General features: G+C 35.6%; 1 protein-coding gene across 2 annotated transcripts in view; it reads right to left on the bottom strand.

Moving 5' to 3' along the window:
- The window catches only part of IPO5 (importin 5), a 115,225-nt gene extending 98,813 nt beyond the window's left edge, over window positions 1-16,412 (bottom strand). For both annotated transcript variants that reach the window (XM_031958576.1, XM_031958580.1), the window contains exon 1: window positions 16,379-16,412. The gene's annotated coding sequence lies outside the window, so the exon portion shown is untranslated. The remainder of the gene's footprint in view (window positions 1-16,378) is intronic.
- Between the last annotated feature and the right edge of the window lie 10,062 nt (window positions 16,413-26,474).

The following is a 26,474-nucleotide window of genomic DNA, read 5'->3' as shown; positions in this document are numbered from 1 at the left end:
ATTTTGCATATTCTTTAACTCTGAAGTGAGAAAACAGAACATACTTTGCCACTATTTTTAAAGAAGTATTTTAATTAGCTAGTTAATTTTATAATTTGTGGATGATTTCTCTAAAGTAGAAATTTCATTAGGATGACAAGGAGGAACAGGACTTACATCCCCATTCCCAACCCGATATAAGCATACCTCAGTGATGGAACTACTGCTGACGTAAATCTCCTCAAGCTTTGCAAAGTATCCTAAGATTAAGGATTCAGAATTTGAGTGAGATTCACCCAAGTCAATTTGATTTGGCTATGAAAAATAAACATTCCTAGATTCCTTGGTGAACAATTTGAACAAAGATAAGATTATATTTCAATTAATAATGCTTCGAGATTATTAAATGGAAGACGACTTTAGAAATAATCCAGAATCAGTCTGATATATAAGCTTTTCAGTGGAGCATAAAGAACACATAAGACTAAGAGAAGTAACTCACGTTGGGGAGGAGGGAGAGAGGGAAGGAGAGAGAAAAAGAGAAAGAAGGGGGGGAGGAGGTTGAGATCTGTTGCTAGGGAGAAGTGGGACAAAGCACAATGGCTTTTCAGGATTCTTCAGCCAGCACAACCGCTGCTATTTTCAAAGAACAGAGGGGCTGAGGGAGTGAGCTGAAAACCATTTCTTGAAACCAGGGTCCCTAAAAAGGTTTTATTCCCTTTCCATTTGAGGAAGTGAACTCTGGGGAGATTTCCTTCAGATGGGGTGTTTGCTATGAAAGCTCTACCAACTGAAATGGTTTTCTGTGATCGGAAACAATTGAATTACTTGGAAAATGAAATAAGGATAAAATCCATCAGTGTAACTATGTATATCGTTTGAATTTACTTCTCTGTGTACATGTCTGCTTTTCCCAAGTCCCCCCTCCCCCCAAGTGTGATGTAAATTGCTTGACTGCAGGGATTATTTCTTCTTTGTCTCTTTGCAGCACTGAACACTGTGTCTGCCACATTGTAGAGCTTTAATAAATGTTAGTTAAATTGAATTGAAACAATTCTAAGAGGAGTTCAAAAGGCAGCTTAGGCTTCTGTCCCTCCTGATACAGTCTAGCTAAGAGGAGAATTTCAAGGCCAATAATTGAGATTGGCTGAGAAAACCAAAGAAAATTTCATAGTTGTTAAATGAGAACATTGAAGAAAACTTAGTAATTATTGGCTGTTATTTCTGGCTGAAAATGGGAGATTTTTGTTGTTGTTGTTTTCAAGACAGGCACTTTCTAATTGTAGTAGCACTCTAGTAGATTGATGACTAGAAATAGCACCTCAGATGAGGATTATAATTGAGGCATAAAAGGAGCCTGAAAAAATGGGCTGACAGGCAGGATGAAAGACCCTTAACTGTTTCTGTGTAACAGAAAAGTGTAGGAACCATAGTAACCTTACTCCACCCCAGTGGATGGTGGAAATCAGGGAAAGAACTCTTTAATAGGCTAAGAGTGAAAATGAAATATCTGACTCTGTCATCAGTTGGTGGGAAGCAGGGTTACTCAAGAATAGAGGCACTGATATTAGGATGGGGACTTCAGCAACTTTGCAGTTGCAGGGGTACCAGGTATCTCACTTTGGTCCTGGTCATTCATATTCTCTGCTTGGGCATCCTTTCATGCAGGTACCTTGGCCATGTGTGTTACCTATATGTGGATGCCCCATGTATAATTCCTATAAAGGTTCCTTCTTTTTTCACTTACGATGTTTGTCCTTCATTCTTGAAGAGACCATGACATTAGGGGGTTGATATCATGACATGATCTTAATCCATTCACTGTATATGTATTTGTTGGAAAAACCAGGTCAAGTTGGAATGTGTGTGTGTGTGTGTGAGAGAGAGAGAGAGAGAGAGACAGAGAGAGAGAGAGAGAGACAGAGAGAGAGAGAGAGAGACAGAGAGGGAGAGAGAGACAGACAGAGACAGAGAGAGAGACAGACAGAGACAGAGAGAGACAGACAGAGAGAAAGAGAGAGAGAGAGAGAGACAGAGAGAGAGAGAGAGAGAGATCTTCTATTGTTAGTTTATTTATATTGCCATTAAATTAAATTACTTCGTTATGCTGTAAGTAAATCTTATGGTTGCATGGTATAAAACATATCCATTAGTATGCTAAAGGCACTATGAATCTGGGAATAAGAAAGGGGAGTGGGACATGGAGCAAGTGGTAGAAAAATGTGGATAGATTCCACGTTATACTTGATAAAATTTTAGCAAAACAAAAGTTTGGCTACAAGTCATAGGGAAGAAAAATAGCTGAAGAAAAGATAGCTAGGTTTGTCCCTAAAGAGAAAATTTTGTGACCCACAAAATAATTGACCTGGGGTAGTTATTGATTTTTTATAATAGCCTTTTATTTTCAAAATACATGCAAACATAGTTTTCAACATTCACCTTTGCAAAACCTTGAATTTTTCTCCCTCCCGTCCCCTCACTCTCCTCCCCTACAAAGCAAGCAAATCAATATAGTTTACCTGGGATAGTTAACTAAAGATTTACAAAGGTGGAGTATATACACATAACTGAAAATTTTTTTTCAATAGTACTGTTCTAGTAGGAAGTTGAAAAGAAAAATTGTACCAGAGAACCTAATGTGAAGCAATAGAATAAAATGACAAGAATAAAAAAAACATATAAAACAAAATATGGAATCAAATTGACATTTGATTACGATCATTATAACCACCATTTCCAGAATGGCAACATTTGTGTAATTTCAGGGAAGTAGCAATACTTTATGCCCTTGTTCTAAAGGAATATATACTTTTCAAAAGGGGGCAGTAGGACAAAAAAGGTGCAGTTACTTTTATCATTTATATCTAAACATGACTGATGTGACCTGGTTGGAAATGTTAAACTTAGAGATTCATAGAATATTTTAAAACCTTGTTCTAAAGCACCTCCCTATTTCAAGAATTCAGGTCAGACTTACTTTATCACTGAAAGCCTCTGATGTAGGTTTCATCCTTTTCCTGAGCTCAACTTCAGGGTAGTAATGCATTTATATTGTACAGAGCAAAAATTTCATAGGAAAAGGTGAGCAGAAGATATAGGTTGAGCCAATCTAGAGATCAAAGTAAGATTTGGCTTGTTTGATAGGGTAGCCTACGATAGGCTTTATATTGCATTTGCGCATTACTGTGGATAAATGGTAGAAATGAAAATTTACTATAGCTCCAAAAACTACCTTGAAGAGGGATCCAGAAATGATAAAGAAATTCTCCCCCAAAAAGGAGGTGGTTTATTTGTGAATATGTCTGTAGAAGGCTAAGAATCTCCACTCTTTAAAGACCCCCTCCCCCAATGTTCTCATAAAGGGAAAGCTGAGATTTATTTTGTTAAATTTCCTCTTTAGGGACAAACCTGGCTATCTTTTTTACAGATATTTTTCTTCCCTATGACTAGTAGCCAAGCTTTTGTTTTGCTAAAAATTTTATCAAGTATAACTTGGAATCTGTCCACATTTTTCTATTACTTGTCATATGGCCTACTCCCCTTTCTTACCCCCAGACTCATAGTGCCCCTAGCATTTCAGACTTCACCTGGAAGTCAAAATATATCTTAGGGTTATTGGACTTGCACATTTTTGAGGAATTCACAATAATTTCTTGATGTAGTGAGATTATATAGGCAAGATCTGTTTTTTCTCCAAGTAACAGATCTCTTTCACTACTCCCCACACAGGAGTCAATGGCCAATGCTTTTTTCCTCTAAGAGACACACAAACTCAGGAACCATTTTCTCTCTAGAAACCAGGCTACTGAACTGTCCAATTTGGGGTTACTTCTGAGGCACTGGCACAGACAAAGAAATCTGCCTTTTCCAACAAGAAGCTAGATATTAGGATCACACAGCCCACTACTGTTTTTCTTTGTCTACAAAGCTAGATTCCAGAAACTTTGAACTTGAAGTTAACCTCAAGGCAACTCCCTACACTGGTGCTTGGCTCACCAGTCTATCTGTCTTTGACTAGCAGACTAAATTCAGAAATCATGTTGCCTAGGAAATTAAATTCTCTCCTGCTCTACATAGTAGATTTGGTTCCAGGAATATTGTCTACTAACTTTTCTTTCAGTCACAGTGGGCTAGCTTCTTCAGGAATCCTAACATTCTTCCAACTTCTGCCATCCCCTAGGCTGGGAAATTCTACTAATCTATTTCTAGTTTCTGACTTGTGTTCTAGCTGTGGGTGAGCTTCCATGAATTTTGGATTTCTGTCTTGAGGATGCTGCAAACAGTTTCTGGTGGTGGGGAAAGGGAAGGCTCTGTGTATGTATGCACAAGCTTCATGTCTTCCTCCTTACCCGACCTCCCACAGATCTGTCTGCCTTTATTTGTTCTGTTCCTTGAGAAGAAAAAGAAGAAAAAAGGCAAAACAGCAAAAAGAGCTCACTTTTATAGCTGGGTACAGAGGTGATTCTTTGGACCAGAAGTACTGCCTGCTGCATCCTAGCCAGCCATTCATCTTAGGAGCCAATCTCAACTCCCATGACATTTTTATGTCATCAGTTGATAGAAGGTACATTTTCCCTGAATGGGTTGAGAGAATTATGGAATCCGAGAACAGAAAGAAACTTTAGAAATAATTTAGTTGAATTTTTCACTTCAGTATAGGAATATTTTCTAGAGCATTTCTGAATAGTATCTAACTTCTTCATCCCTATGCTGGGTATAGAAGGAAGCATTATCCATTCTTGAATAACTGGATTTCTTAGAAAGTTCTCTCTTAAATTGAGTCTAAATCTGCCTCTCTGTAACTTTTTAAAATTTTTATTTAAAAATTATATATTTTTTCAATTGCAAAAACCTGCTTTCAGACTTAAGTATCTCAACCTCTCCTCCTTGAGACTCAATGAAAAATAAATTCCCTTACAGATGAATGTAGTTAGTAAAAACAAATTTTTACATTGTTCACATGTAAAAAAAAGTCTCATTCTCTACTCTGAATTCTTTGCATCTCTATCAGGAGATGGGTAGCATGTTTCATCAGTGTTCTGTAATCTTGGTCCTTTTCTTATGAGTTCAACACAGTAGTATTTTATCATATTTATATGTCATAACTTGTTCATTCATCTTTCAGTTTATGGGTATTCCAGATTCCCATTCTTTGCCATCTCAAAAAGAGCTGTACAGTTTATTCTTAGAAGTGTTTTGCTTAAGAATGATCCTTTCCTTACCCTACTATTCCTCTAATTCCTCCTCTTTCTCCTTTACCCCTTTCTTTCTATTTTTGTACTCAACTGTGTATGTATTCTTTCTTTAATGAATTCATATGAAAGTAAGATTGGAGTGTTAACTTCTCCCCACCAACCCTCTATTTACCTGTTTATATGTTTTATACAAGTCTTTTGGACTCTAGGTTTATTTGTATACCCTAATTATGTGAAATGATTTTCCCTAAACTTCTTTCCCCGCCTTTTCTCTTCAGAGCATTCCTCTTTCCCTCTTTTTCCATTTATCCTAACTGAGTTCCTTCTCTGATCTCTAATGATGACACATATATAATTTGTTAGAAAAAATTGTTAGAAAATAACCATTTTATCTTTATTCAGTAAATTATTATTGCTGGGGGCAGGGTTAATGCAATAGCTCAGTCATGAAATGAATACTTGGACTGGGGTAGTAGACTAAAATGGTGCTAGCATAAGAGTAGAGTCTTATATAAGGACTATGTGAATGATATCATGAAGGGAATATATATATATATATATATATATATATATATATATATATATTGGGTTGGCACCTGATATAATTGGTAATAGATTTTTTTATGTGTACTTACAATATATATTATATAGATAGATAGATAGATAGATATAGATACATATACATAATATGTGTATGTATTTGTGAGTTTAAATTTATGGGGGATGAGAGAATGTGAATTCTTTCCTCAATAGTAATAGGGAAAGTTTAGGGGTAGAAATATAAGGGATTAGTTTCATTAGGGAAGTCACCAAGCTGTTGAAGTATTTTAAAAGTATCAAAGAAGTATTTCATGACTTCCCACAGTTCCCAAGCTCTAAATCTGGTGTTATTTAGAGTTGCTAAGAACTTGCTTCACCTTTATATTTTTTCAAGCAGTAATGCCAAAAGGTATTAATATAATTAATTACATTCTTTCATGTTCAGAATATATTACTTAGCTACTAAAAGAGGCACTGAAACTCCTTGTTATAGGGACTTGTAATTATGGCCTTGGTCTTGTTTATAACATTACAATGCTATGGAAATTTCAGATTGACTAATAAACACTTAAATTATCCATTTATATTTTACAATGAAAAACCGTTTTCTCATATAAAAACCACAAAAAAGAATATCTTTTAAAATAATAATAGCAGCTTTTTATTTTTCAAAATACATGCAAAGATAGGTCTCAACATTCACCTTTGCAAAATCTCCTGTTCCAAACTTTTCTCCCTCTTTCATTTTCACTCCACATTTCCCTAGACAACAAGCAATCCAATTTCAATATAGGTTAAACATAAGCAGTTCTTTCTGCTCATTTATTTTCACATTTATTGTGCTGCACAAGAAAAATGGATCAAAAAGGAAAAAGATAAAGAAAACAAAATGCAAGCAAACAACAATAAAAAAGGTGAAAATACTATTATGTGATCCACATTCAGTCTCCATAGTCCTCTCCTTGTATGCAGATGGCTCTCTGTATCACAAGTCTATTGAAACTGGCCTGAATCATCTCATTGTTGAAAAGAGCCAAGTCTATCAGAACTGATCATCACAAAATCTTCTTGTTACTCTGTACAGAGACAGAGCTCTACTTACTTCACTTAGCATTAGTTCATGTAAGTCTCTCCAGGACTTTCTGAAATTAGCCTGCTGATCATTTCTTACAGAACAATAATATTCCATTACATCCAAATATTATAACTTATTCAGCCATTCCTCAACTGTGGGGGATCCACTCAGTTTCCAATTCCTTACTGGTACAAAAAAGACTGCTACAAATTTTTTTTTTTTGCGCATATGGGTCCTTTTCCCTTAAAAAAAGAAAAAATTTTAAAGCTGAAATAAAAGCTTCTAGAAGGTAGTTAGATGGTTCCTCAGATAGAGTTCTGGGCCTGAAGTCAGAAAAATCTAAGTTTAAATCTGGTCTCAGATCTTAACTAGCTGGCAAAGTCACTGTTTGTTTTAATCCACTGGAGACAAAAATGGCCAAGAAAATCCTATGTACAATATGATCCATAGTGTCACAAAGAATTGACTGAAAGAGTAATAACAGTTTACCACTGTAGCCACCACCATAAAGATTAGATCTTTTTAAAACCAACGCAATGTTTGATGGAATTAAAAAATACAGAGAGTATAGTGGCTTTTGACTTCAGAATAATAATGATTAGTGGTAATTAGAAGTAATACATTTAGTTTAGGTCATGAACTAAAATCTATTAACTGGTGAATGCCTTGGCAACGAATTCAGATGAAATTTAATTTATTTGGTCATTTTTTTTTTCTGCTGTATAATGATCAAATGAATGAAATTTACTATTAGGTGTTTGATCACACCCTTAAATTATCAAGTTATTAAAACATAATACTGAATAATAATGGTAATAATTCACATTTATATAGTGCTATTAGGTTTATAACTCATATTACATACATTATCTCAGTTGATCCTCCCAAAAGCCCTGAAGGTAGGAGAAATTAGTGTTTTGGGTGATTTTTATATTTTCAAAATCTTCAACTGCCTAAAGAGTAAATTAAGATTTTTAAGATTCCAGTGGTTGTAAAGAGATTCATAGTTTCAGAGCTAGAAGAGAGCTAACATTCAAGAGTGGGATATGCAGATAAATGTATAGCAGCTATCTCTCTAAAAAAAGAAGAGTACTCATAATATACTTTTAAATTTAATCTAAAATCAAGCCAAACCAAAACAACAAAAAAATTTAATTTATATTATTAACATTTTCTCCATTATTTTCTTAGGTCCAGACAAATAACAAAACAATAAAATTTCCAAAGTATAAATGCCCATACTACAAAAATTAAATCAGTTGTCTTAAACTGGCTATAGCACAGCACTGCTTCAGGTTAGACCTCATCTAGTTTAATGCTTTTATTTTATAGGGGAGGAAACTGAGTCCTAGAGACATTCAGCAGCTTGTACAAAATTACAGAAGTAGAAGGCAAAGGAGCTCAGATCATCAGATTTTTTTCTTAATTTTTACTATATCGCATTAATAAGCAGGGTTTTTAAAAATTACTTTTAATTATTCTTTTGTGGAAGGTCCATGGTCCTTCCAAATAAGAGAAAAAACTAAAATGTTTACTTCCCTCATTTTAAATATGGATTTAAGCCAAGTCATGTATAATGAATAGAATGTAGGTATTTTGGGGGAGAAAAGAGAACCGAGTCAAGTATTTTTCTGTGTGGGTGGTTGTTTTCAAGCTTCTAGCATTATTAAATTCAATTTGAATAAAGAGACCATTGCTGTTAAAGTACATTTTATGTTGTCTTCCAGATGGGCCATCTGTTTCCATTCATTCACAAACATCTAACTTTGATTCTTTGAAGACTATGTCATTAATGCAACTCCTTTTTCCACCATATTTCTTAAAACTGCCTAAATCTGTATAATTTTATGTTGCCCATATATTCTAAATAGAGGTTCTACCCAAATTGCTAGAGGCCTTTTTTTTGGGGGGGAGGGGGGTCTCTGAAACCGTACTTTCTCTATGATATTTACCCAAGCTTTCAATCTCCTGCACTCATTCCTTGCTACTGCCTGTCTCATATCTCTGGAATATATTCCCTCCCTCTCCCTGATGGAGTCTTCCTTTGAGATGCATCTCAAGCACTATCTTCTTCATGAAGCCTTTCCTCATTCCAAATAGCAGTGCCTTATCTTCTAAACTCCCTGGTATTTAACCAGTTTGTATATTTGTATATGGTACTTATTTATCTTATATTTATACTATGTATACCCATAAAGAAACAAGTCTATAAATAGTATAGATAATTCTCTGTGTGTGTGTGTGTGTGTGTGTGTAGTCTGTAGAGATAGATTTTATATATATAGATATAGATATTTATATTTTTATCTATATCTATCTATCAATACATACATATATTCTTGTTTCCCTTATTAGAATGTAAACTCATTGTGAGTGGGCATTGCTTAATTCTCAGAGCCTGGCCTAGTATCAGCATTTAATAAAATATTTGTTGATTCATTAAGTTTTTTTTTTTAATCATTCTAATTCTTTTGAGATCATGGTATTTCATAATTCTCATCACTGGGACTATTTTTATTAAGAAAAGAGGGAAGTAGTTTTGAAAATGTGTAATACTTATGTAGATTTTCTTCTTAAAATTATTTTATTTTTAATTTATGGAATAAAACTAACACTTCCATTATATAACATAATAAAAAGGTGATTGCGTATGAAACTGCAAATCTATTATGTACAAATTTGCTGCTTTTAAAAAATGTATAATGAAGTTATCATATAAATTTCTTTCCCTCCCTTTTCTTCCCTTTTCCCTGCCTCACCCTAGAGATGCCTGCCATTAGGCAAAAATAAGTATATATGTAAAATTATTTTATACATACATCTATTTATCAGTTTTTCCCTGGATACAGATAGTATCTTTTTTTCAATACGTCCTTTATATTTAATTTTTGTATTTATGATAGTCAAAATGACTTAATTGCTCAAAGTTGTTCTTAAAACAATATTGCTGTTACTGTATACAATGTTTCCCTGGTTCTACTTCATATAGATTTTCACAAAACAGTAAACAGTGTGAAATGTAAATTCCTAGTTTTGTAGTGAATCTTCTTTTTATATTGTGTTGTTTATATGGAAATGCTCTTTTTTGTCTTTATGTATGTAATTTCAAAATGAGTTTTTTTAAAAAGAGAGGCTTTTGTCACAGTGGATGGACATTGTGAGGTTTGTGAAGATTTTATGCAGTTCTCCAAATGTGGTCAAGTCTCATGTCTTCCTCTTGTTCAATTTCACTTTCTTTGTAGCCCTTGTCCAAGATAGTCTATTCAGGGGTCCTCAAACTTTTTAAATAGGGGGCCAGTTCACTGTCCCTCAGACTGTTGGAGGGCCAGACTATAGTAAAAACAAAAACTTTGTTTTGTGGGCCTTTAAATAAAGAAACTTCATAGCCCTGGGTGAGGGGGATAAACGTCCCCAGCTGCCGCATCTGGCCCATGGGCTGTAGTTTGAGGACCTCTGAAAATAGTCTACAACTATGTATTTAAAAATACTAATATCTGTGAAATTCCCACACACATCTAATGTGGAAAGCCTGGGCATTAAGATTTTCATTTTGTATATAAGGAAACAGTTTAGTTTGAATCAAAAATGCTTTTCATATATATAATATATTATCAGTAGCATATAAGCAGGGATTGTTTTAGTTCTTAGCTGACAGAGTAGATAGCATGTGGGTACTGAAGTCAGGAAGACTGAGTTTATATATCTGATCTCAGACATTGACTAGTTTTGGCAAGTCACTTAACTACTATATGTCTCAGTTTCCTCTTCTGTAAAATGGCTAATTTATCTTCCAGGATTGCTGTGAGGATCAAATGATACCATTATTAAGTGCTTAGTCCAGTTCCTGACACAGAGTAATATATACCTATACCTATATGCTATATGTAATTATAATATATATATACTATATGTAATTTTAGTATATATACTTATATATTATAGTACATAATTTATAAACTATAAATGTTAGTTGCTATTATTTTATCATCATCATCATCATCACCCAGCACTTATCACAGTTTCTTACACATTGCAGAAGCTTAAAAAATATTTATTGAATTTTGTTGAAAATCAGTCCATAGGGCAATTAGACAGCAACAGGGGATAGAAAACCAGAAATAGGAAGACCTGAGTTCAAATCCTGCCTCAGATATTTACTGGCTATATGTCCATGGGCAAATCATTTAACTCCAATTGCCTCCAAAAAAAAAAAAATCAAAGTTAGCAACCTTCCTATTCATCAGGCACCATGCTGAGTATTGGAGATTTTATATATATACATATATATATATATATGAAGAAAAGTAAAAACATGATCACTTTACTACAGGAATTCTCATTCTGCAATAGCTAACTGGCATAGTACAAAGCATTTGACCTAGTTAAAGTAGATCTGAGTTCAAATTCTCCTTCAGACACTTAACTAGTTGTGGGACTATAGTCAATTCTTTTAATCACCCTTAGTTTGAAATTTCCTATTTATAAAATGTGGCTAGGAATAGCCTCACAAGGTTGTTGTAATGATAAAATGAGATTTTGTATGTATATATATATATGTGTGTGTGTGTGTGTGTGTGCGTGTGTGTGCGTGTGTGCATATATATATACACATGCACACATATATAATGTGGGGAGGCAACATTTAAGCAATAATGTCCAATAAAAAGATATACAATATTAAATAGAAGATAATTTCCAGAGTGGTTTGTGGATATTAAAGGGTTTTTCAAAAGATGATAATTTTATGGAAAGAAACATTATGCAAATAACATGCAAAATAGATATTATGTAATTAGAAGGTAATCTCAGGAGGGGAGAACAGAAGCAGTCCTTTAAAAAGTGGGAGTTGAGTTGTCTTAAAGAAAATTAGGGAAGTCAGGAAATAGAGGTAAGGAGAGAAAGTTCTAGGAATGGGGGCAGCTAATATAAAGGTATGGATATAGGAAATGGTGTCACATTAACAGCAAGTATGCCAGTGTAACTGGATTATAGAATTCTCATGGAGGAGAGAATATGATGCTTTTTCCTTCATATGCTAAAAAAAATCACTTTTGACTTTAATGCTGTATGATTGATAATGAGTGATAAAAATCCTAAGGAATGATTTTTCAGGTCTTTCTGTATGCAATACACATGTCAGATTATTGTTGAGCTTTATAAAACTTTATGGATCAAATTCTTTTCTTTTTAAATTAAAATTTTTTTGTTTCTTTGTAAAAATTTTTATGGCTCTATAATCTCAAGCAATTTCTTATTTATTGGTTGCTCTATTTGAAACAAAACAACAGAAAAAAAATTCTTTAGATGCTCTTTCTATCTGGCCTTGGCTTTCTTACTACCAGATCACTTTACAGAAGTTGCTTAGGTATCTTAGTCTGTTCATTCTCTGGGGATTCCCAATCCAACATATTTGAGTTTAGGTGAGAGCATTTGCAGTGTGAATGCCTTAGTTATATTTCCGCACAAGGTCCTAGGGGTTACTGGAAAATGCCACTAGTAAACCTGCAGCTTACCGCCTTCCCTGTGATGTCTGTTGGCTGGGCCTTTTAGCCCTTTGAAATTTGAATTAAAGATTGCTACTGACCCAATGAGACCTTGACCTTGCTCTGGCTGCCGTTAAACAATAGCATTGGGGGAATGGAGCCGGCACAGCATAGAATTTGCTAAGCTAGTCTCATTCCTAGCTAAGCGAATTTCAAAGCATTCAGCCTATAAGACAATTAGCTGCTGACACTCTCTTAAAATACTACAAAGCCAGGCCAGTAATTATATACCAGAAAGGAACTATGTATAGAAAAGCTGATTAACTTGTGAAGCAGTACAATTTTCTGAACTGGATGTATTTCAAAACAGGATGGCAGTGCTTATGTTGGCAGGGATGAAAAAGCCAGCTACAAATCTTCAGCTGCCTACTTAGCAGTAACCCATTCTCTACCTCCCCCAACCCCTCTCCTCCCCCCCTTTTTAAAGCCTCCACTCTGTCTGCAGTTTATAGGTCAGGAGATTAGAAGGTCATCTCTTTCCTTAGTATTCCAGCAGATGGCATTGTAAGAGTGGTCAAATGAAATACCTGCCATAATCATACTAGGATTCTAGGAAAATATAGTTTCATGTTTAGAGTTGATGGGGACTTTCAACAGGATCTTAGTCCAACTCCTTCATTTTACAGGAGAAATTGAGGCTTAGAGAGATGAAGAGGATTTTAAGTCACATAAGTAGTGAGATAGCTGAACAAGAATTCAAATATATATTATTTGATTTGGAATCTGGTACTCTATCCATTGCACCATGTTATTTTCATCATTACATCTTCATAATCATCCTCCCCATTATTATATCATCATCATCATAGCTTAATATTTATTATCATATGGAATATGTCATAATCCTCAACCTCATTTTCCCCCATTCCCCATTGTTCCCCACTTCAGACCAATCTCCTAAGAGTCCCATGAAAAATGACATTCTTGTGTCCCATGAAAAATGACATTCTTGTGTTTGCCTCCTTGCTTTTCTTGATATTGATATTCACTTCTCAAATGTTACCAACAACAGTTGTAATCCCCAGATCCAATGATTTTTTCTCTTTTTTTCCTTTTATTTTGTTATTCAGTTGTAAACAATTGAAAACTTTTCATGACCCCATTTACGGTTTTCTTGGCAAAGATAATGGAGTAGTTTGTCATTTCCTTCGACAACTTATTTGACTCAGGAAACTGAAGTTAACAGGGTTAAATGATTTACTCAAGGGTCATAGAGTTAGTAAGCATAGTAAATGAAGCCAGAGATAAATTCCCTAACTCTAGTTCTGATTATTCCCTTCTTGAGCAATCTGCAACTTTTGATTTTCTAACCAGCCCCTTCCTATTGGATATTACTTTTCTCTGTTGGTTTTAATCAACACAATCTTTTACAATTATTCTTTCTTTGTTTCTTTCACTGGTTCTGAAGAAGGGACCCTGAAACTCTAAAACTCCTTGAAGGAGAAAATCTTCAACTCTGCCTCAGCGAGGAACCCCACCCAAGGGAAACAAGACAGTTTCATTCTGTTATCTAGAAACAAACTCATTCAATTCAAATTCCAGCTCAAGCTGAAACCCAGGGAGTAGATGAGCCAACTTGGGACTCCACCCACAAGTTCCCTTCAGCTGGTAGCCAAAACTCCTATTATAAAAGAGATCTAAAATCCTCTCACTGCAGAGGTCCTAAACATGCCAACTATAACATATTTGCTATGCCAAGGGCCTCTACCCACTGGATAATATTCTTTTCCAGTGTCACTCTCTCTTATCCTCACCTATTTCCCTAACCAGACTTTATGCCTCTCTGACAGGATTTCTTTTTTTTTTTTTTTTTTTTTTTTTTTTTTTTTTTTTTTAAGGAAAAGTCCATTTATTCCCATACTCTCAAGTGTTTTTAAAAGGAAAACCTAAAAAAACAAAATGCAAGCAATCCAGAAAGAGTGAAAATGCTATGTTATGATCCACACTCAGTTCCCACAGTCCTCTCTCTGGATGTAGATGGATCCCTTCATCCCTGAACAATTGTAATTGGTTTGAATCATCATTCTCATTGTTGAAGAGAGCCATGTCCATTAGAATTGATCATCGTATAGTCTTGTTGTTGATGTGTATAATGATCTCCTGATTCTGCTCATTTCATTTAGTATTAGTTCATATAAGTCTCTCCAGACCTCTCTGAAATCATCTTGTTAGTCATTTCTTACACAACAATAATATGGTAAAACTAAGATTGAATCACAAGTTCCAAGCTGTCTCTTTTGCTGTGTGCTTAATTTTCCTGAGCACAAATAACTAAATGATAATCCAGAGATTGTTATTTCCAGCTTTGGCAGCTATTTTATGAGTGTGAAGAGAAGAGTGTGGCAAGAGGTACTTCAGTAATCCTTTTCAGAGGAAAGGATGACCACTGTCTGACAGGATTTCTAACCTTCCCTATAATAAACCTCTTTTATCAGTCTAGATTTTTGGGTCTATAAATTCCTTCAGAAAGTATCTCTGCACCGGCAGAAGGGAGTTCCCCAAAACTCCCTATCCTTGCACCAAACCTCTCCAATTGATTCCCTGAACCCCAAACCTGCCACTAGACCTTATCATTTAACTCCTTGACAACCAGAAACCCTAATCTCATTTTGGTTCCCTAGATCTAGACCTTATCATTTGGTTCCCTACTAAAGGGAACCCCAAAACCTAAACCTCATCATATTCTTTACTCTCTTCCTGACTTCTTACTGTAGATATTTTCTAAAGTTATGCCCTCAGCTCTTTATGTTCTTGATAATTTTATTTATTTTACGTGGCTTCAGGAACCAGTTCTATGCAGATAACTGGTATGAAGATAACAGATACATTAAATCTTCTGAGATCCAAGTGACTATCTCTGCCTCAATATTCTACAACATCTCAAACTCAAAAATATCCAAAGCCAGGCTTATTGTTTTCCATTCTAAACCTGTTCTTCCTCTCATTTTATTATTACTATTAGTGGTACCACTAATTACTCAGGGTCCCATTTAAAAAATTTTTAGATTCTTCTCATTTCCTTGCTTTTCATATCCAATCAATCTGTGTTCTGTTAATTCTATTTCTGTAACATTTGTCACATTTTTCTTTTTTAAAAAATTCCCATTGATAACCACCATCTCAGAGCTTCTTATTACCCAGGACATTAGAGAAAACAGTGACTACTGTCTTTGACACTGTCTCTATTACAGTAGCTAGGTGCCAGTGTGGGTAGCATGACAGACTTGGAACTGGAAAGAACTGAGTTTAGTAGATTTATTTGCTGTGTGATTCTCAGCAGGTCACTGAAACCTGTTGTCTCAGTTTCCTTATTTAAAATGAGCTGGGGAAGGAAACCCAAATGGGATCACAGTGAATCCTACATGACTAAGTGACTGAACCACCACCACCTAATAGATATGGAAAGTGAAGGAGATAGTCACATGAATCTGCAGTTCTGATATTGTGTAATTAAGAGTATTGTAGTGTTAGTAACATTGTTCAGTCATTTTCATTTGTTATCTGATTTTGTTACCCTATTTGGGGTTTTCTTAGCAAAGATATTGGAGTGGTTTGCCATTTCTTTCTCCAGCTCATTTTATAGATGAAGAAAACTCAGGCAAGGAAGGAAAAGTAACTTGTCCAGAGTCACATAGGTAATAAGTGTCTGAGACCAGATTTAACTGCCTCTCGTTCTAACTACTGCACCACCTAGCCACCCAACAAGAAATATAACCTTAGAAAGTCACCTCCATGGATATCAGTTACCTCCTTTGTAAAATGTATGAGCTTGAATTAGACAGCTTTCTGAGGGATTTCCCAAATTAATATCTATGGTCCAATGATTTAATGATCTAATGTTACCTAACCTGTCAAGTCTCTTCTCATATTATTCCCACTCACCTATTTAGGTAGTCAAGGCTTCAGTGAAAATCGATTAATTTACTATGAATTACACTCTCACATCTCCTTTACCTTTATTCACCCGATTCTCTATATCTAGAATATCCCCACCCCTTGATAACTAAATTTATAACCCAATCTTTAAAGCCCTCCTCAGATGTTACCTTGCCAGGAAGTTTTCCTCAGCCCCTTCCAGGTGTTAACAACTTTCCCCTATGATGTCACAAAGCATTTGGTTTTGAAATGCTATGCTGTTCTTACTTAGTACTTCATAATGTAGTTGTGTTTTTCCTCTCAGATCATGAGATAAATAGTCATTAGGTAGGTCTAACAACTTTTCCAAATGAGAATGAACATTTAACACACATTTATGAACATCTTTCTAGAACTAGAAGCCTAGACGTTTTACTGTCCTTCAAATAGGACTGGCAGCAATAACTTTGGATGGGGCTGATACATATTTGAGCCCCAATTAAGAAAAATCCAGGCTAACTCATGGATTGTTATTTTGTTATTCTGAATTGTACTAGGTAGTTTCTGAGGTCCTTTTGACTTTGAATTTTATGGTTCTATGAAGTAAAATTTTCTACCCAAATAAACCAATTATATAGAAAAAGACACATATGTGTCTTTTATATATTTATATACATATATTTATTTATATTTATATATATTATATATATTTATATATAAATACTTTGCAAGACAATGCACTATATAAATGTTATCCAATAATAATAGTTGTCCTTTCCATATCGTGACTTTTCCCATTACAGTTTCAATATATCATAGACTGGCACCAGAAGTTAAATGGGAATTTGGGGGGAGTTTTATGGAAGCTGCAGATGATATATGAAGGCCAACAGATGATGACAGGAAAAATTTAGAAATTCAGAAATGCATAATATCCACACACACATATATACATTATTGTATAATATCAACATATTTTATCTTTTAATACCATAATAATTTAGGCTTCTTCTCTGTACAAAGGGAAGACCAGAAAATTTTACATGGATTTTCCAGATAATGGGGGGGAATCCTGGAATCCCCATAATGTAGAAGGAATAATTGTAATTATAATTTTACTACTAGTAGTACTATTAGTGCTACTACTACTAATACTGTTACTGTCCTATTTACACCTTGACATATCTATCCATCCATCTATCTATTGTTTATCTATCTGTCTGTCTATCTGTCTATTTATCTTTCTTTTTACATGTTGTCTTCCCTATTAGATTGTAAGCTTTTTGAAGCCATGGATGGTCTTTTGATTCTTTTTGTATCCTCAGTGCTTACAATAGGGCCTGCCACATAGTAGGTACTTCATAAATGTTAATTGATTGATTATTCAGGGATGTGTGTGTGTGTGTGTGTGTGTGTGTGTGTGTGGAAGGTGATAGTTGAAGGTATAGAAGTCAATTAGTTAACTCAGGGAGGACAGAGAGAAGGAAGAGGGTAAAATTCAAAATTTTAAAAGAATATATCCCTCCCACCCCCCATTAATAAGTCCAGAAAAGAGTAAGAAACATTGGAAAGAGGGGAAAAAAAGCATTTGGAACATATAAGTAGATAACTAAGAGAATGTGGAGTCCCTGAAGCCATGGAAAAGGTGCTAGGACAATCAAAAATTAGAGGGGAACCTTAGAGATCCTCTTGTCTAATATTTATTTATAGATAAGAAAACTGAGTTCCAATAAGGTTAGACTATTTATTCAAGGCCACAAAGGCAGTAGACATCAGAAACAGAATTTGTAACCCAGTTTCTTTGATTCCAGGGCCATTGTACTTTCTCCCCATAACCCTATTGCCTTTCTCTACATCCTTTGGGGGAAGAGTGTCTGTGGTAGAAGGTAGTCAAGAATTTACACATATACCTATATATTTGTGTGTGTGTGTGTGTGTGTATTGCTCCTTCAGTAGAAGAGAAAGCTTCTGTCTGTCATTCCCTCTTTTTGTTTTTGTATCCCCACAGTCTTGCACATTTCTTGGAATATATTGACACTTAAATGTTGACTGATAGAAGGTGTTAATTAATACTCATGGATCTTTGATCTCTTTGACTGGATGTACTTTCCATTGAAGCAGATCACAATTTATCTGAGGCTACTCTATTCTACTCTTGTTCATGGTTTCTCATCAGTTTGCCACAGAGGGTGTATTCAAAATGTTAGAGTCCTTCTTTATTTTCTTTGATGCCAGAATTACTTGCCTGTCATTTCTTGTCCTCTCATTGTAACCAGTCCATTTCATTTTAATTCTACATTTGTTTGTTTGCCTGATGACATTTATTCCCATTCTTCTAAATTCCTTTTGTTATATGTTACAATTTATTATATTTTTTATATATTGCAACCTGCCTACATTTGCCTCCTGATGTCATTGGTTCTCTTTAACAACAAGAAAAATAAACAATTCACTATATATCTCATCATTGCCATTAATTTTTCAATCTTTTGAAGACTGTTGTTGTATTCATTGCCATGTAACTAACAATATTGGTAGAATAAGGTGCATTTTTCTTTAAATTTCCTCCCATTTTCCCAACATTGCTCATTGAATAATGATCCTTTTTCTCACATGACAAAATAAATTTATCATATGTTAACTTTTTAAATGTAATCTGGTCCATTTATGTGACTTCTATTGATCTGCCTTTAGCATGTATCAAGTAGTTTTGATGATTCTGAATTTACATGCTTTAAATTAAAGTCAGGAAGAAACTCTTGGACTAATTTTTTTTGCCTGTTTGTTTTTCTCTATAAATTTCACAAACATTTATTCTAATTATATGAAATTATCCATTGATAGTTTTAGTCAGCATTAAGTTGAATGGTATCTTTTCCTGGAATTAAAAATTCTAATGGCTTTCAGATAACTTATCTTTCAGGAAAAAAAAGTATAGTTTTCCTATTCATTTTCTAGTACAGACACACTTTGGAGATTTCTGTTCCAGACTACCTGAAATAAAGTGAGTCACATGAACCATTTGGTTTCCCAGTGCATAAAAAGTTATGTTTATATTATATTGTAGTCTATTAATTGTCCAATGTGTATGATGTCTAAAAAAAATACAAACCTAAATTTAAAAATACCTTATTGCTAAAAAATTGCTATCATCTGAACCTTTGCAAGTTATAATCTTTTTGCTGGTGGAGGATCTTCACTTGATATTGATGGCTTACTGACTGATCAGGATAATGATTTCTGTAGGTTGGGGTGGTTGTGGCAATTTCTTAAAATAAGAAAACAATGAATTTTGCAGCAATGATTGGTTCTTCCTTTCACTTGAACAGTTAATGATCAAGGCAGGATTATTAATAGGTCTAATTTCAATATTGTGGTGTGTCTGGGAATAGGGAGGCTGGAGGAGAGGGAGAAAAGGAAAAAAACTGCTAGTTGGTGGAATAGGCAGAAAATCCACAACATTTATCACTTAATTTTACTGTTTTATATAGGCACTATTTTCATTAAATTAAATTAAATCTTATATGGAGTAGTCCCTCAAAATAATTACGCAGTCATATAAAAGAAAACAAATCACCATAACATATATGATAATAATAAAATTAGAAATATTGCAAGAGTGACACAGATACATAAAGTGAGCATATGCTGTTGGAAAAATGGCACTGATAGAATTGCTTGATGTAGGATTGCTGCAAATCTTTAATTTGTAAACAAACAAAAGAACCCCACAATATCTGTGAAATACCATAATGTGAAACATAATAAAATAAGGTAACCTGTATAAAGAACTAAAATACTGTTATAATAATGTGATTATATAAGTAAGAGACACATTTTCCATAGGTATATACATAGTCGATTTTTATATTATCAGTATCTGGAAGAGGAATTTTTTGAATAAGAAATCAGTTGTCACGCTTGAAGTGACCATTTTTCAACCACTGTTTACAGCATTTTTCTTAATACAGTCCCTTGGGGAAAATGTTTTAGCAAGTTGAAGAATGAGTACATAGTATACTAGTGTATACTTTCCCTAGTGGGGAAAATGGCCCCGGCAATTAAGATCAGGAAAGGTGGTGCCTAGTATTGATGTGAAGATACAGATAGTGAGTGAGGCAATAGTGAGTGAATTTTACTCTGATTTAAAGAATCATAATAATTGTAGATGAAAAAACTGGGAGTGAATAAAAAATTGAGTCTAATTTAGTTATCTAAAAAACTTAAAAGAATCCTAATAGTCAGGGCATACTAATTTAGTATTTTAAGACAAATGAATTTTGTTTTGTGAAAGTTTTTTTTTTTTTCCTAGTCAAACAGAGCTTAATGCAAACAAAAGAGTGCTTTATTCTAGAAGTGTTAGAACATTTTGAGTCCACAAATCTCAAGTTCACATCATATCATATTGGAGGCCTTTATTCTAAACTAAGATCAGGTGAGAGCATCATTAAACCTGCCCTTTTCCTATTGGTGGCTATAGTTATACAAATGTGGCAAATTGACTTATTAAAAGATAGGTACCTTTCTTTCTAGACTAATTTTTTTTTATTACTCCTATCTCACTCAGAGTTCCAGTCAAACTGGTTTACTTAGTTATTATCTCTGGCTGAGCTATAACTAGAGCAGGTCCATAGAGCCTTGGCTATAGTCCTGGAACTTGCCCAAAGGTGGGAAATATGCCCTACGGCAAGAGATTTAAAGGCCAGCTGAACGCAGGTTGCATTCTTCTAAGAAAAAAAGCAGGAGAAGGGGAGAGAGGGGACTCTAGTGAGGGAAAGGGTTGGAGCTATTGGCAGGCATGGTGTGTAATAAGTGTAATTCCAGAGAAATTGAGCAAGGCAGAAATTAAGGACCAATTTAATAGTTTATTAAATGGAGAGGTATACTGGATCCAAATGGATCCATGTGGTCCCAGGGCTGGACGAGATTATCACCTCTAAGAATCCAGCCCTAAGTAATAATGGGAAGTACTGGAGAGGTTCCTGATATTCTAATGATATCTAAAATGGATAAAGACCCTTATTCCATTAAACATTAAAAGGGAATAAGTATAGCCTAAAGTCTGAGATGTAAGACCTTTATCCTATCAAACATTAAGAGGGAATGGTTATAACCTGAGGCAGAGTAACTAAATCAAACATTAAGAGGGAAAGGTTATAACCTGAGGCTGATAGGACAATGGGGAAACTAGGTCAGGACATCAAAAGGGAACTGTGGCACAAGAATAAGGTGTACACTTTTACACCTTTAATCCTAAAATTGTAGGATTAAGGGGGCTACCATTTTCTGTTCAGGTCTTGAAGATTTTTTTGTCTACTTGAAGAAACTGGTAGAATCCAACCTTTGGTATAGTCCAGACACAGGAAGAAGACTTATTGAAGACCAATTATTGTATCTACCAAAAGGGCCTTTTCTTTGGCTAGAAGCATTTAACAGACTCATCCAGCTACAGTCCCTACAGTATCCTTAGCACGCCAGGTTTCTTAGTATGCTTTTGCCCAGAAACCATCTTCAACTAGAAAGAATTCCTCTTCCCTCTCCCCATTTTCTCCTGGGAGCCTTTAGGTGGGGATCTAGGCAGGGAAGAAAAAAAAAATCCTTCAGGGTGGGCAGAAAGGGAAAGGAAACAAGGCTTTCTTAATCACTTATTTGAAGCACCATTAGAGACTTTACTTTTATTTTGTCTTTTGATCCTCATGAGAACCTTGTGAAGTAATCTGTTATTCCCATTTTACAGCTGAAGAACATAAGTCCAGACAGAGGATAAGCCACTTGCTCAAGGTCATGTAAGTAGTTGGATTTGAACTCAGGTATTCCTGAGAGAGACAATTCCTTTCTGAAGTTTCCTTTGCCATTATTCAACCTAAGGACCTTTGTCTTTTCCCATGATTTTGCCCTTTCTGTCTTCTTAAACTCTTTGAATATGGAGAGAAAGGGGTGGAATGGGGTTAGGACAAAAGTTTTTGAGGTTTAATGCTATTTCTCTACCTGATTAGGTACGAGGGTAATTGTGGTGTTAAACAAAGGACCAGGCAAAGGAAGAAGGCAACCCATGGGTCCCCTAAGGTAGAGTAGGGGTGCTAAGGTGGTGAGCTTGGGGCCAGGAGTAGTTAAGACTTTAAGGATCCCCTCTGCTAAGTGGCATATTCTGAGTCATGATGTCTCAGTAGTTCAAAGAACAGGGTTACGAGTGGCATATCGAACTGGGATTCAGACAGTCCTACTTAGGACTTTTGAATAAGCCTTACTTTGTCCTTAAGAAGCTTGCTTGGGACAATCACTGCTAGTGTGACTCTAGACAAACCCTCTCAGCCTCAGTTTCATCATCTGTAAAATGGGGTGGTAACAATAACACTTGATTTAGTTGTTACGAGGATCAAATGAACTAATATGTGTGAAATGCTGTGAAAATCTTAAAGTGCTATATAAATGCAAGCAAATATTATTGGGAGACCAGCTGTTATGGAAAGGCTAGTGGAAATTTGAAAACTAAATGTCAACAACTCAGCTAAAAGTTTTGCCCGAGAGTGGATTCCTGAGATGGAGATTCTTGTCCTTGTCAAATGAGATGCATAGACAAAGTGATAGGTAGTTCCTTCCATCTTCAAAAATCTGAGTCTATTTGGGCTTAGTTGACAAAGCCTCAGCTCAGCTTTACTTTCAGTATGAGTTGAGAGAAATGATTATCAATAACCAATGATATGAGGAGATTTGAAGTTCCACTTTTTTCTATAGTCTTCATTTCAGAGTTCACTCTCTTGAAGAACATTAATGATAATGAACTAAATTAACTTTTCTCAATCTTAGTTGGACTCCACCCAACCTTCTGCTCGGGTTTGAGTGAAAGTAAATTCTTTGAATAGATTGCCCCAGGCTGGAAGTAACTTTTAGAAGTAAAAGACTTAACAAAAGTTCATTAGAATAGGTCCATTATAATATTAATTTTCTCATTAATTGTTTACCAATCAGAGCTGATTGCCATCTTTAAGAACACTCTTATTCCAAGGACATATTAGCTGTCAGTCTACCACCATGATGGTCTTTGGCAATCGAGAGTACCACTCATCTCTTTTTATTAAAATACTGTCATTATTAATACAATGGGTAATTAACCCAGAAATTATGTATCTTGGAACTTTTTAAACTACAGAGTTGGATAAGCCTTGTTTTGTCACCTTGCCCAAGTGAATTCCATTTTCTAGATCTTAGTTTACTCTTTTGCAAAATTTGAGAGTTGGAATAACTGGGTGATTGCCTCAATTCTCTCATGGGACATTGAGTGATTTTGTTTTGTTTTAGTGGACTGAGTTGGCTTCACACTTCCCCAAAGCATTTGTTGGCTGAAAAGATAGAGGAGTACCCTCTATCCTTCTTAGTAATCAGACCAAGTGCAGAAAAAGAAAATTGATTTTAGTACCTACTTACTCAGAAGAAGGATAGATTTCACAGATATAAGGAAATCTTAGATGAGAAAACTATTTCCACTAGTTTAGTCTATACAATTTAGGGCATGTAGAATGCAGTGTTTTGTTTAGGGTCACATGGCCAGTATGTGTCAGGGGTTGGGCTTGAACTGGGGTATTTTTGTCTCTGAGGTCTAATGTAGACCTAAATCCTTTTTCTAGTATCCCAGATTGACTTAATTTTCTAGTAAGAGGTTGCCTCTTATCCATAATAATCCCCTGTGTGTGTGTGTGTGTGTGTGTGTTGGGAGTGGAGGAGGATGGACAGTTTGGGGATAGAACAGGGAAATGAGAACTGAGTTCTATAAACACATGCATGAATCTCTGTCTATTGCCAACTCCTGTTGGATGCTTGGGGGACCAGCTTCAAGAACAGTGGAATGTTTAACCCTTCAGAGAATACATTTATTATGTATCTTTACTATTGGGCTTATTGAGTGATAATGCAAAGCCTTTTTTGTCCTTAGGCTGTGTTGTGGTGTGAGAAATGAGGGGTGAGAGATACCTTAATAGCAGTGAGGTCCCCAGGCCAGTGTTGCAGTTTTTTTGCAAAAGAATTCGCAGTCCCGATCTGCAGACAAGGTTTTTGGCCAAAAAAAAAAAAAAAAAAAAAGATTTATTACACTGGGAAACAATTTCCCAAAGGACCAGTTCCAGAAAGGAATTAGCAAAGGTAGGTTTTTGGCAAAGATGGGTTTACACTGAGAAACAACTTCTCAGTGGCCAAATCCTGATAGGAAATTAGTAAAGGTTTAGCATAGAGAGTCATTTTTTATTAGCCTTCTATGATTTGGGCATTAGGGAATGATTAAGGGCTAATTTTCAATTCAATTAAGGGTGGTGATTGTTTTCCAGACCAAAGTGATTATCAGATCAATTGGGAGCGAGAGATTCCCATGGGAACCAGATAGCTTTCCCAGGGGAGATTCAGGTGGGTGGGGATCATTTTTAGTAATTTCCCTAGGCCAGGTGGCCCACCCTTCACAAAGATCTGGGAGAAATGTGAACTAGAACTGGGTGTGATCATAAAAGGCATGAAAAACAGGCAAAATCTCTTCCTTCCTGATAGTGATCTGATAGTGACTGCTACAAATCACTTGGGTTAGAAAGAGGAGGTAGAGCTACTGGCTATTCTCCCCGTGTGTACTGATAAGAAACCACAAAAGAAACATGGTGCAACTAACTTTCAATCTCTGGTTTTCATTCTTTTTTGTGGTTGAATGAGTGTTGGGGATAAAATAGGCTAGGCTACAGCCTTGTGAAGTTTAAAAGGGATCTCCTACGGGAAGTCTAGTGACTAGACTTCACACCAGAATCTGCTGGTAGCTGAGCTCATTGGGGAGCATAGCCAGCTCTGAGAAGCAGAGCTTGACCATGCTAGTGGATTGATGAGATGTTGCAAGGAAGGAACAACCTGGAATAGGATGTGGTAAGACTGATGATTAGTAAGTGACCATCAGGTCTGAGCATACTATCTCTAGGTTTGAGGAGGTAGAGGGGAGAGTGTTCCCAGTTGACCTTCTTACTCTATTTTCTCATTAAGTTGTTTTTCTTGTTTGCCCTTTGTTCTCAAAAAAGACCATGACATCAAAAAGGTGATGCTATTATATGCAAGTGAATTAGATTTAAGTGAGGGAGGGCTGTGTAAGGTCACCTGTTTCACTTTCCCCTCCAGAGTCATGTGGGTCAGTGGCCAGATACAGATCAGGACCACTAGAGATGGCTCTGGATGCATGGGAGACCTTGGCCTTTGTAAGCTAAGAGCTTCAACAGGTCTGTTTGACTGAGGCTGCTCCCATTCAGTGATTAAGGGTGAGTAGCAATTGAAATAAAGAATGGCTTCTTTCACTTAGTAAAAAAACAAACAAACAAAAAAACAAATAAATGAATGAATGAATCTGGGAGGGGAAGACACTGAGGCTTTCGGGCCAAAATAGAAATTATTGCTATTTGCATTCTCTTTGAGTCAATCTGCTGAACAGGATCATATTCCCTAATCAGTGTTGTGTTTATAGATGATATTGAGGATATATCAAATGACGAAGTGATATGGAACTTGTGAAACCGAGTTAGCACCCTAGATACCTTATAAGCCAAAATCCTTGGTCTTTATTCTTGGTCTTTAGGGGTAAAAGTGAACAGGATGGAGGGGCCTTCCTTCTCTTCCTCTACTGTCCAAGTGATCCTGGCTTCTTTTACTCCACCCCCTAGTTCTTCCCACTATTCTCTGTATACACCAAAAGATTGAACCAGCACAGAATAATGGGAAGGGCCATTTTCCAATCATAAGATAATAGAGTATTGGCCAATTGGTAGTTAGCCTTAAGTGCTTGGTTGTCCGACCTCAGTGCATCAACTCTGAGTTCCAGCCCTTTACAGGAAGTGATAATTATTGGTACTGGTCAAAATTATATTGGGGCAGTTGATATTGGGCAGAACATTAGAATGAGGGTGTTAAGAGAGATGTCCCAATCTTTCAAGGTTATCATTAGAACCCTTGGGAAGATTTGTAGCCAGCTGAATTCTGGGAATCCAAACTGCTAATAAGCATGAGTTAGGGAATTAAGTTAAGAGTCTTATTTTATATAGGTGAATTCTATATAGGAAGATGCAAAATGACCCAGTTCCTCTGTAGGTAGTGGTTGATATGGTGGAGGGAGAGCAGCTTCCCCAGAAATAGTGACATCATGGTTTCTTATATTGTCTGTCTTCAACCTCTCCTCCACATACTCTTTACTCAGGGTACTTTTAGTAATGCTTATTTAGTAGTGCTTAGTTTTCACACAAATTGTTTCATTTCCTTCTTCTTGAACAGATTACATCC

This window comes from Sarcophilus harrisii, chromosome 3, assembly GCF_902635505.1.
Source record: "Sarcophilus harrisii chromosome 3, mSarHar1.11, whole genome shotgun sequence".
Lineage (NCBI taxonomy): Eukaryota > Metazoa > Chordata > Mammalia > Dasyuromorphia > Dasyuridae > Sarcophilus > Sarcophilus harrisii.
Note: the sequence above shows the minus strand (reverse complement) of the source record. Positions and strands in the feature narration are given on the sequence as shown.